The sequence below is a fragment of the Hippocampus zosterae genome, chromosome 18 (assembly GCF_025434085.1).
Source record: "Hippocampus zosterae strain Florida chromosome 18, ASM2543408v3, whole genome shotgun sequence".
NCBI lineage: Eukaryota > Metazoa > Chordata > Actinopteri > Syngnathiformes > Syngnathidae > Hippocampus > Hippocampus zosterae.
The window spans coordinates 13,020,078-13,030,293 of record NC_067468.1 but is presented as its reverse complement, the minus strand read 5'-3'; positions in this window follow the sequence as shown (position 1 = coordinate 13,030,293).

Below are 10,216 nucleotides of genomic sequence, written 5' to 3'. Positions count from 1 at the left end.
TGTTAGCCAAAGAAGTGAGCCAAAGTGGACAAATTTGTCGATCCAAGATTTCTTTGATCTCTCTCACGTGGAGAAAAAAAAAAATTCAGACATATGCTTGGGCAAAGGCGTACATTTTGGTACAACTTGGGGTTGCCCTTGTCTTGGGCTCCGGTCTTTCAAGTGACTTTTGACAAAAAAGGTGTCTTTGCTTTGTTTGGACGTCCCCCCCACCCCCCAAAAAAAAAACAAATAAAGAAAGAAGAAAGTCAGGAAAGAGCGCAGGAGGCTCCACCACCCGCTATCAGTCATCAAGTCAACCAGTCCACTTCCACTGGCCAGTTCTGAGGCCAAATGCTATGACAATACTATTGCACTGCTAGAATGGATGGTACAGTAGTGCAACATTGTCAAAGCAGCTGACCTCAGCATGTGTCAGCACACGGACGGAATAAAGGGACAGAGAGGAAGGGGCCGGGGGTGGGAGGGTGGAGGGGCATTATTTTGCCAATCTCCATCTAAATAGGTTGAGTTGCAATGGTGGGGGGATAGTGTTTAATTTGTTGGAGGCTATTTGGGAGGTTGTTTTTGCTAATAACAAGGGCGGGGAAGCTACGGGTGGGAGGAACTTCTGCGGCCAATCGGATTATTCCGTTGACATTATCACCATGCCATATATATTAGTTGTGCTCATATGTTTAAATACCTGTAAGGTATGTAAATTTATGAGCACAACTGGGCTAATTTAAAAAGTGTTCATTATACTCTAAAATAATGTGGAAGTTGTTTTCGTGAGTACACCAAGGACGGGGGGAAGCTCCAACTGGTGGACCATAGGCAGCCATTTAATGGACAGACCACAGCGCAGTTTTAAAAGCACATTTTCCGCATGGAAAAAACACAGGAGGGCTCACATTTTGGAAGTTGATTTTGCTAAAACACAAAAGGTCGCCCATATCCAACTAAACCCTTTTAAAAAAAAGCCCATACTTTGTAATAGCCATTTGTTAGATGGCAAACTTTTTTTTTTCTCAATGGATTCAATACTGGTCATTCAGTGAAAAGTGGGGAATATATATATATATATATATATATATATATATATGGATGGATGAAAAAGTTTTCCCCACCGCAGACCCCATATAATCTTTTTATATACACAAGTCAGAGTGGTGTGGGTCCATCAACCAATGCCCTTTTAATATTGCACTGCTCATCCCCAATGGCCAGTAGTGCAACAGAAAAAGGGCAGTGGTCAACAACCATGGAGCCTCCATTGCACAGAAAAACTTTTTTAAAAAAAAGACGGGGGGGGGGGGGGGGGATTATACAACTTGGATGAACACACGTTGATAAAACAAAGGAAAACAAACAAAAAATAAATAAGGCCATGCCTGTGTGTGGTTGATTGAGGTGGGTACACAATAACAAAAGCTGCTTGAGTGTTGAATTAACTTCCTAAATTTAACAGCGTTGCTTATACTCTCGCCCTGGGAGAATGGGAATTTCCCAGCATGTGGGGCCATACTATTCTCTTCAGTCAATGACATGCATTCTAATTTGGGGAAGAGGAGAAGGAGGAGGGGTGCGGTGGGGGTTAAAGCGAGGAAGAAAAGGAGCCGAGAGGAAGGAGGGGGCGGCGGGGGGGTTACACATTAAAGCCTCCCACACCTTGACTATCAAACTATTAGTCCGACGTGGTCCCGAGTTTCAGCTCTTGTACAAAGTGACTCTGAGCAAAGGAGTGGAAACAAAGTTGGAACAGGGAGGAAAAAGCTCATTTTGAAAAAGTGAAAGAAGTTCACGTGAGGAGTTTGCGCAACGCCGCCCGTGGCTGTTACACAACGAAGACAATCCATAGCATGACGCCAGCCATTGGACGGCTGCGAACGGGAACATCATGTAGTGGTGGCACGGGTGCTGTTTACCTGCTTTCCCCCACTCTCTCTCCGCCATGTCTACAAATGAGAAGAAGAAGAAGAAGTAGCGCGCGCAGCCTATGCGCCTCCTCTACTCCACGCCAAGCCACCCACCCAACCAACCAGCCCGGAGTCTCTTTCCTGCCAGCTCACGGCGCAACACTGACGACTTGTTAGATTGCACAACAGGCTTGGCTGCACGCACACGCCCGCAACGTGAAAATGTAACCCCACACCCACACTTCCAACCCCCCCACCCCCTTCCTCTTCACTCCCTCCCCTTTCTCCCAATCATCGGATACCTATTAGGTGGCCAAATAAGGTGCACTTTATCCTCTACAAGTCCACCCCTGTTCCGCCGACCCAACATCGGCCCGTTTTCCACGCGTGGAATCAAGTTTGCGCACACGATTTACGCGTAAAAAGAAGCTACAACTCACCGTGGAGACACCCCCACCTCCCCTCCTCTCTTCACACACACGCACCCCCACCCCCTTTTTTTCTACCTCTCCTCTTCCCACGGAATACTATCAGCAGGAGAATCCGTGGATAGGACAAGAAAAACGACGACAAGGGGGAAAAGCGAGCCTGTTTCCTCGAAATCACGCCGCGTGGAAGGAGGGTGGTGGAAGGAAAAAAAAGGGGGGGCTATGCCTTCCGTACTCGTTGTCCCCGCGTCGTTAATAACCGCACAAAACGGAGCCGAAAAGCTTCCGAAAACGAGAGTCAAAATCCCGCAAAAAAACTCCTCTTCATCCTCATCACGGGGTAGCGGTAGTGGTGGAAAAAGTGTTCCACGCACACGTAGCACACACGGCCCCCGAGCATACCGGACTCCATCTTTGACTACTTGACATTCACAGGCTGGCGAGGCTCGAGTCGCCGCTTTTGCATTGCCGCGCGCCCATTGGCTGCCTCCTGCGCTAGTCCGGGCCGATTGGCCGGCATGTAATGCCCGCCCCACTTCCTGCGCGCCGTTCATTGGTCGAGCGCGTCGACGCGTCACCCAGCGCAGCGAATCCCTGATTATCTGTGTCCCATTCACAAAATCCACACAAGCTCCTCCCCCTTCCCTTGCGGTATCCTAATTATTTTATTCACATTTGGTGGGCCCGTTATTAAAAAAAAAAAAAAACACGCTCATGATATTACAATTAGGCCTTCAATAACGTTATATAGGGTGGACTTTTGTCCAACTATGGCTTCACTTCGCTTACTTCCGGACCGAATATACATTAAAACAACTGAGTATAATTAATACAATTATTGTTAAAAACAAAACAAATGCGCGCGGGGGAGACTAAACGAGGCGCCACCACAGTGACAAAATGTGCCATTCGATTGGCTCAATTTGTCACCCTGGTCGGTGCACAAAATGGAAGCGATGCCAGTATCTCTCCCTCTTTTTTTTTTTTTTTTGATTGACGCTCAGAGAGGAGAAGCGGCCTGTGAAATTTGGCATTCCTGGCCCAGAGGAGCTGAAATAATGGCATTATCCCACGGCTTTCCCCCCTACTCGGTACACTCAGATCTGATTGTTCAGCCACTCGCATTTTTTTAAATGTAAAAGGCGGGGCGGAATGAAGGTCCGACTCTAATCTTCTTCTCCCCCCCACCCCTCCTAAAGTGTCCCGTCAAGACACAAGTTAATTTAAGGCACCGAGACATTAGAACTCTCGCTCTCCCTATCTAGTTCCAATAATAAGTTCTGATAGTGACGGCTGGTGGTCCACAGCGTCCTGCTGCTAATACACAAACTGCACTAGGACTCACACTCGTGCAGGGAATTAATGCTGCAAACGCCTGATTAGCTCATTCATTACTGTGGAGAGCCGCCCCCCCCCACACACGTTGACAATCAGCTGAAAGAAGTATGGTCAAACTGAAAATGTTCATGTAGGGGGTGGGGGGTATGATCTTGTTGTACATTAAACAATATAAGTAAAAATCCCCCCAAATCGACAACAAAGTTAAAACTGAGCAGGGTATGTTTAAAGGTGATCATAGATGTATTCACAATTAATTAGACAATAAAAACAGTTCAAAATGTGTTCATAAATCTGCTTTAAAAGTGCCAATAGGAATGAGATTTGCTTTTTGAACAACAACCAAAAAAAAATTACAAAATACATTTAAAAACATGTATACAGCATTTTTAAAATGTGTTTTAATAACTTTGAAATGAGGATGAACCAGATTATCCAACTGGACCTGCTTCAAGTTTTTTGGGGGGCTAATTCAAATGTTACATTTGCTTCGCATCACGACAAGTAATTTGCAATGCATAAAAATACAATTAATAGTCAAATGAAACGGTGTGTGGATATAAAAATTGAGTAACGTTTAGGCTTCTAATTTAGTGATCATAACTCCAAATGCTAATTTGTTAAAACATGAATTATAATCCAGTTCCAGAAATTCTTGTGCTCTCAGGAGATGCAGTGGGGAGGTTAAAATGATGAGGTAATAATTGTAAAATTTGGACAATGGACATGTAGGATTGTAAGGATTGTTTCAGTGTGTTGTGTGTGTGTTTATATCCCGCTGTTGAATTAATACATTTTATTAGCTCCAATACACGAGCGTGTATTTCACTTTTAGACATTTCTTTTTCAAACGGGCCTTAATTATGTTAATTTGCATTGAGGAGCTAAAACTGGGTGTTTTTAATCACAAGTTTATTGAAAATAATTGTATTGGAATTGTATTGTAGACTTAATGGAGACTTCTTCTTACTTTTTCTTTTCTGATTGATATAAAAATGATTTAGTCGATATAAACACATAACGGGGTAGGACTAGATAAGTTTTTTTTTACTTCATCCTACTCCCATGAACATAACTGTGTTGAATGAAGACTGATTTCTTTCTTTTTACTTTTTTATCTACCTTATTTTCTGTCAAATTATTGCTGTATATGTTTTACGTTCAATAAACTAACAAACAAAAACAAACAAACAATATTGTTAGATTGGGAGTGTTTCCAGTGATTCAACCTTTTGAAAAAGTTACGTTTTGTTGGGGGGGGGGGTGGAATCTTGTTTTTATGACTCAAGCAGACGGAGAGAGAGAGAGAGAAATTACTTTCATGCGCTGGAAAATGTTTCTGTTTAAAAGGCGCCTGGGGGGATGTGTGCGTATGTGTGTGTGTGTGTGGGGGGGCTTTAAAGCCACATAAATGCATGCAGTAGTAGTAGTAATATGGCTTCCTGCCTCTGAGTGTGTGTGTGTGTGAGAGAGAGAGAGGTGTCATGTGGGCCCGGGTGAGAAAAGCCTTTTAAAAGATGCTGCTTATTGTTGCGTCTATTTTTCTCCCCTTTTTTTTTTTTTTTGCATTTCCCCCCACGTAGCAACTCCCATCCTCCCAAAACGTACCTCCTTTCTTCCTCTGCACTTTGACCTCTTCCCTTCCCCCATCCCCATTTCCATCCACCACACACACACACACACGCGCGCACACACACACGCGCGCACACGCACACACACAGCTGCCTCCTCCTCACTCCTGGACTCTCCCATCAAGCCAAGCCAGTGTGATGGATCGTCATTGATAATTTGGAAGAAGCTTAATTGTGACATTTTGGGTGGCTGTGGGAGGTTTCTTCTCCTTTCTCATGAAGGAGCAGTGGCCGGACCCCACCTTAAGCCATCCTCTCTTCCTCCTGCTCCACCCCCCGTCCCCCTTTACCTTCCCCCCCTTAAAACAGACTCTATAGACTGCATGCATGACATTCCAGCTGTGTGGGTGGCAGGCTCCTTTTTTTTTTTCCTTTTAACTGCGTCTCCAACAGTACACAGCAGCAACTCCCGAAGCGCACAACCGCACGAGAACCGCCGCCACCCTGGCAGGCGTCTCTCTTTTAACGGGCTGAAAATAACCCCACAAACATTAGAAATTGCTGCACGTTCATACAGAGAGCCCGTATGTAAACATTTATGAAGCGAATGGGGCTAGATTAATTACTGGTCGTGTGCAACTGCACCGATGCACACTGAGCTGTTGCGAAATATTTGGACTCCAGATAAGGTTATCACACTATGGCAGTCTATAATCTAGGGGAATTAACTGTGAAATTAATTAATCAAGCATCTTTAGAAAGGCAAACTATTGATAAGCTCAGGGATGAGTGAAATTAAAAAAACAACAACAACAAAAAACAATCAAATAATATTGTAGTAATTTGGTTCCCATATTTCGGATGAATTTGGTTCAACTGGGTCATACGTCATTCTTCAAAGAAGTCAAAATATCAAAAGCGGCGCTCACAGTATGATGCATTTCAGTTGTACACCGCAAAAAAACAAAACAAAAAAACCCAACAACCCCAAAACAAAACAAACCGTCTCTTTTGAATGGAAAGGATCGCTAATGGTATCATTATTGACCCCCCTCCCCCCTTGCTAGCAGGCGTGTTGAAACCTACAAATAACTACAAAAAAATAAAATGATCTTAACACCAGGGCAAGCAAAAAGAAGAATAACAAGAGGGGGATGAAAGGTAAAAAACTAAAACTAAAATCTCTGTGTACCAAGCGGGATGCACTTGTACACCCGCGCAAACTCCAAACCCCGCCAACAATAAGCACAGAGACAATAATCATTTGATGGGTTCAATTCATTTGGGCACAACTACCATTTTATTGTGATTCACGTTACTAAACAGCAGTTTTACAGCCCCCCCCCCGCAAACACATTGCATATTTCCCCCCGTAACTCAGCATTATTACTTAGCTCACAGAAGACGTTTGGACACAGCTCTTGCCTTGGACCTCATTTTAGCTTCACTTTTAAAAACAAACGGATTGCCATTATTATTATTATTATTATTTCAGCCTGAAAAGCGAACACCGTTCTGAAAAAGAGCTAAAAGAAAGAAAATCACTTGCATGTCAGCACCCTCCTGACACTTGGACAGTTTACACATGCGCATGTCACTAAATGCAAAGTTTTATTAAATCACAGATCATTGTCACACTTTTATTGACATTCGGTTTTATGAAATGAACCAATGTGACTCTCATTATTAGTACGGTATTCTCATTCCAGTTTGGTAGACGTAGGAAGATTAGCTAAATGAATCCAGCATTAGAAATAGCTTTTGGCGTAGCTAGCTAGCTAGCTAGCTAGCTAGCTAGCGAGACACAAACAAGTCTAGTCCGTTTTGTCTTCTAGTCGAGCAAACAAGCGCCACCGGTGCACCAACAGTCACAACTGAAACACTTCCGAGTGAGCTCTGGTATTGACGGGCACATTGATGACTTATCGATTATTTCCTAGTGTGCGTGATCAACAGCGAGACTCGTCCATAAGCCACAGTTCACATCCTCCTTTCCCTCCATGCAGTATGCATACATGCACGCATCCTCTCCCCCTTTTTCCACCTCAACTATAGTGCATGGCATGAGCAGAGTCCAACAGGGGAAAAAAAACCTCAAGCCCATTAAGTGAACTTCAGAGGAATTCCTCACTTTACATACGGAATGCACTCGGGGTCAAAGGGCAAAGGGCCAGAGGGGAATCCACCCGCACCCGAGCAGGCAGGCCGGCCTTATTTAAACAAGCCTGGAATGCCTGCCGGTTGGTGTGCAGGAAAAAAAGAAGAATAAAAAGAAGAAGAAAGAGGAAGGAAGTTTTCTGCTATGAACCTAAACACGAGTGGCCAATTAATAGCAACGCTCTTGAAATGACCTCTGATGCCTCCGTTGAGAGCCTCGACGCACAACGCGGCATTCGCATCCGATGCGAAAGATCAGATCGCTCACTTTTGATTGACACTCGTCCCGAGGTACGTGTTCACTATGATTGCGCTCGAATGTTTAGTGACAAAATATAGCCTAGAAAGGAGTAAAAGTTGCAGGAAGGACATTTCGGGCCCTGGATTGGCCATCATTAGCGACTTGAAAAATGTAAAATATTCAGCCATAAACAAAACAAAAATCAAACAAACAATTATTTGTATTATTAATAATAACTCAAGGAGTATTACATGTTTGATGACACTACACAAGTTAATCCAAAGTTTCATACGGACATTTTGTTTTTGACTTCCACGTGGATCAATTTCACACAATCGCGGCATAAATGAATACCTCTCTCACAATCTCAACTCAACTGTATTTATAGAGCACTTTCAAACAGCCATCGCCGCACGCAAAGTGCTGTACATGGAGCAACTAATATGTACAACAGTAAAGCAACAAATCAGTAACAAAGACGGTAGAAAGCACTGAACAGCCAATTCAATTCAATCAAAATGTCAATTAAAAAAAAGGTCATTATTATTTTATAATCTCCAGCATTTTTTTTGTTTTTCAGGGACCGGATCTCATTAGGTTGCGCAGGTGTACTTAATGAAGTGGCCGGGGGGCTGCACAAGCAATAAAACTCTGTCTGCTGTTGTTCAAACTGCTCATTTTGCCACCGTACAGGCTTTAAAATAGCTTGCGAAATTGTTCCCAACAAATAATGCAACGTTGCCTCACTTCCTCCCTTGAATCAGTCCTCTTGAAGGTATGGGCGGGCCCCCTTTTCTAAGAGGCCCTCCAGCCAAAACCGTACACTCTTTCACTTTTGGGAAAGACGGTTTGCAAACCTTCCATAACTGCTTGTACAACACATTTTAATGATAGCGTGTATATACTGCGCAACAGATGACGACGCTGCTCAAATTTGATGTTTTGCGGTGATGTAAGCAATTATTTACCCCCCCCCCCCACTGCCCTCTTCTTCTTTTTTTTTAACTACAACATAAACAGAAATAAACACACATTCAAAAAACATAAACACACTGTTACGCCCCGGCACATGTGATCCACCCCAAATAAAGTGTTTATATGATTCTTTTCTAATGATTTACATGAGTGTGTAACATAAAACAGCACAATTAAATGTATTTTTACAATGATACAACTAATATATAGAGAGGTGTCAACAACTAGTCTCTTTGTTAGACTATTAAAATATGTAGATATTACGGTGCCATCAGATTTGTTGACTTGTGGTGATGAATGATATTTTTATTAGAATGTAACTAGCAAAAATGTGTTTTAAGCGTGAGGAACATTTCGATTACAAAAGCAGGAAACTGCCTTTAAAAAAAAAACTAAATGAATTCGTTCATTAAAAAAAAACATAATAAAAGAGTCACTACTTATACATTCACACACACAAGTATGTATGATTTATACAGCAACGCGCAAATTATTATGAGACATTTTCCAACCGTCTGAAGCTTCAATGTGAAGTATGAAGCGTGGACCGAGTTTACACAAAATGTCCTCTTTAGAATCTGTCACAAAAACTGAAATAGATATCACCGCTGTATGTATCCCACCATTTTGATGCAGTACTACTCTATAAAAATGAGTAGTGTCGTCAAAATGAAAGAGGAAAATATTTTTTTTGCACTTTTGGGGGGAGAAAATAGCCTTCTTGTAGGTTACAACAAAACGAATCAATCAATTCAAGAATCAATTCACTGGGTTTGTGTGTGTGTGTGTGTGTGTGTGGTAGGGGGTGGGGTGGGAGTGGTGTCAGAACCCAATGAATGAAAGGGTGCCCTAAATGTAAATGAAGGCGCCTCATAGTAGCTAGCCGCCATCACCTGGCCTGCCTGGTCATGTGACGTCGCCGAACAACAAAACCCAGCATTCCCAGCCAACCCCACCCATCCACGTCCTTCAGTTTTTAGGACCACCTCGTCAAATTTCTTTTCAAATGACATGCTACAATCCCCATGGCCGTGGTGGAATTCTGGCCACTTCAAAGCGGCGCAGGGTCGGCAGGGCCGAGTGGCCAATGATGGACGAGGGGCGGGTCCCTGCCTGCCTTGACCTCCCCGACCTTCCACCCCCCCCCCCACCCCCACCGCTCGCTCAGCCCTTCAGCAATCCCACCACCCAGTGTCATGCTCTTCAACCCCCACCTTCCATGTCAGTAAAGCCACCGAAAGCTAACGACTGGTCACTTGAGCCCTTCCTATCTTCACATCTGTCACTTTGAACCAGTCCTGGGAGTCCATGAAACAAAGCAATTGAATTCATTCTAGGCTTTGCAATTAATTCTTCCCAAATAGGTGGCATAAGAGACACTGTTTGTCAATGTAAACTCATTTTGGGATTAAAATGTAAGGCCTTCTCTGTTTACGATGGCGGCCTAATCTGAATCTGATTTGTATTGATTTGAATATCGTCATATTCACGACGAGGCAGCATTCTGGTGATTTTAATCCTCGGCCGTCGAGGAAGTGATCATCTAAGCGCTGCGCAAGGAATGAGATGATGCCCACCCTCCCGAAGGAAAGGAAGATGGAAGACTCA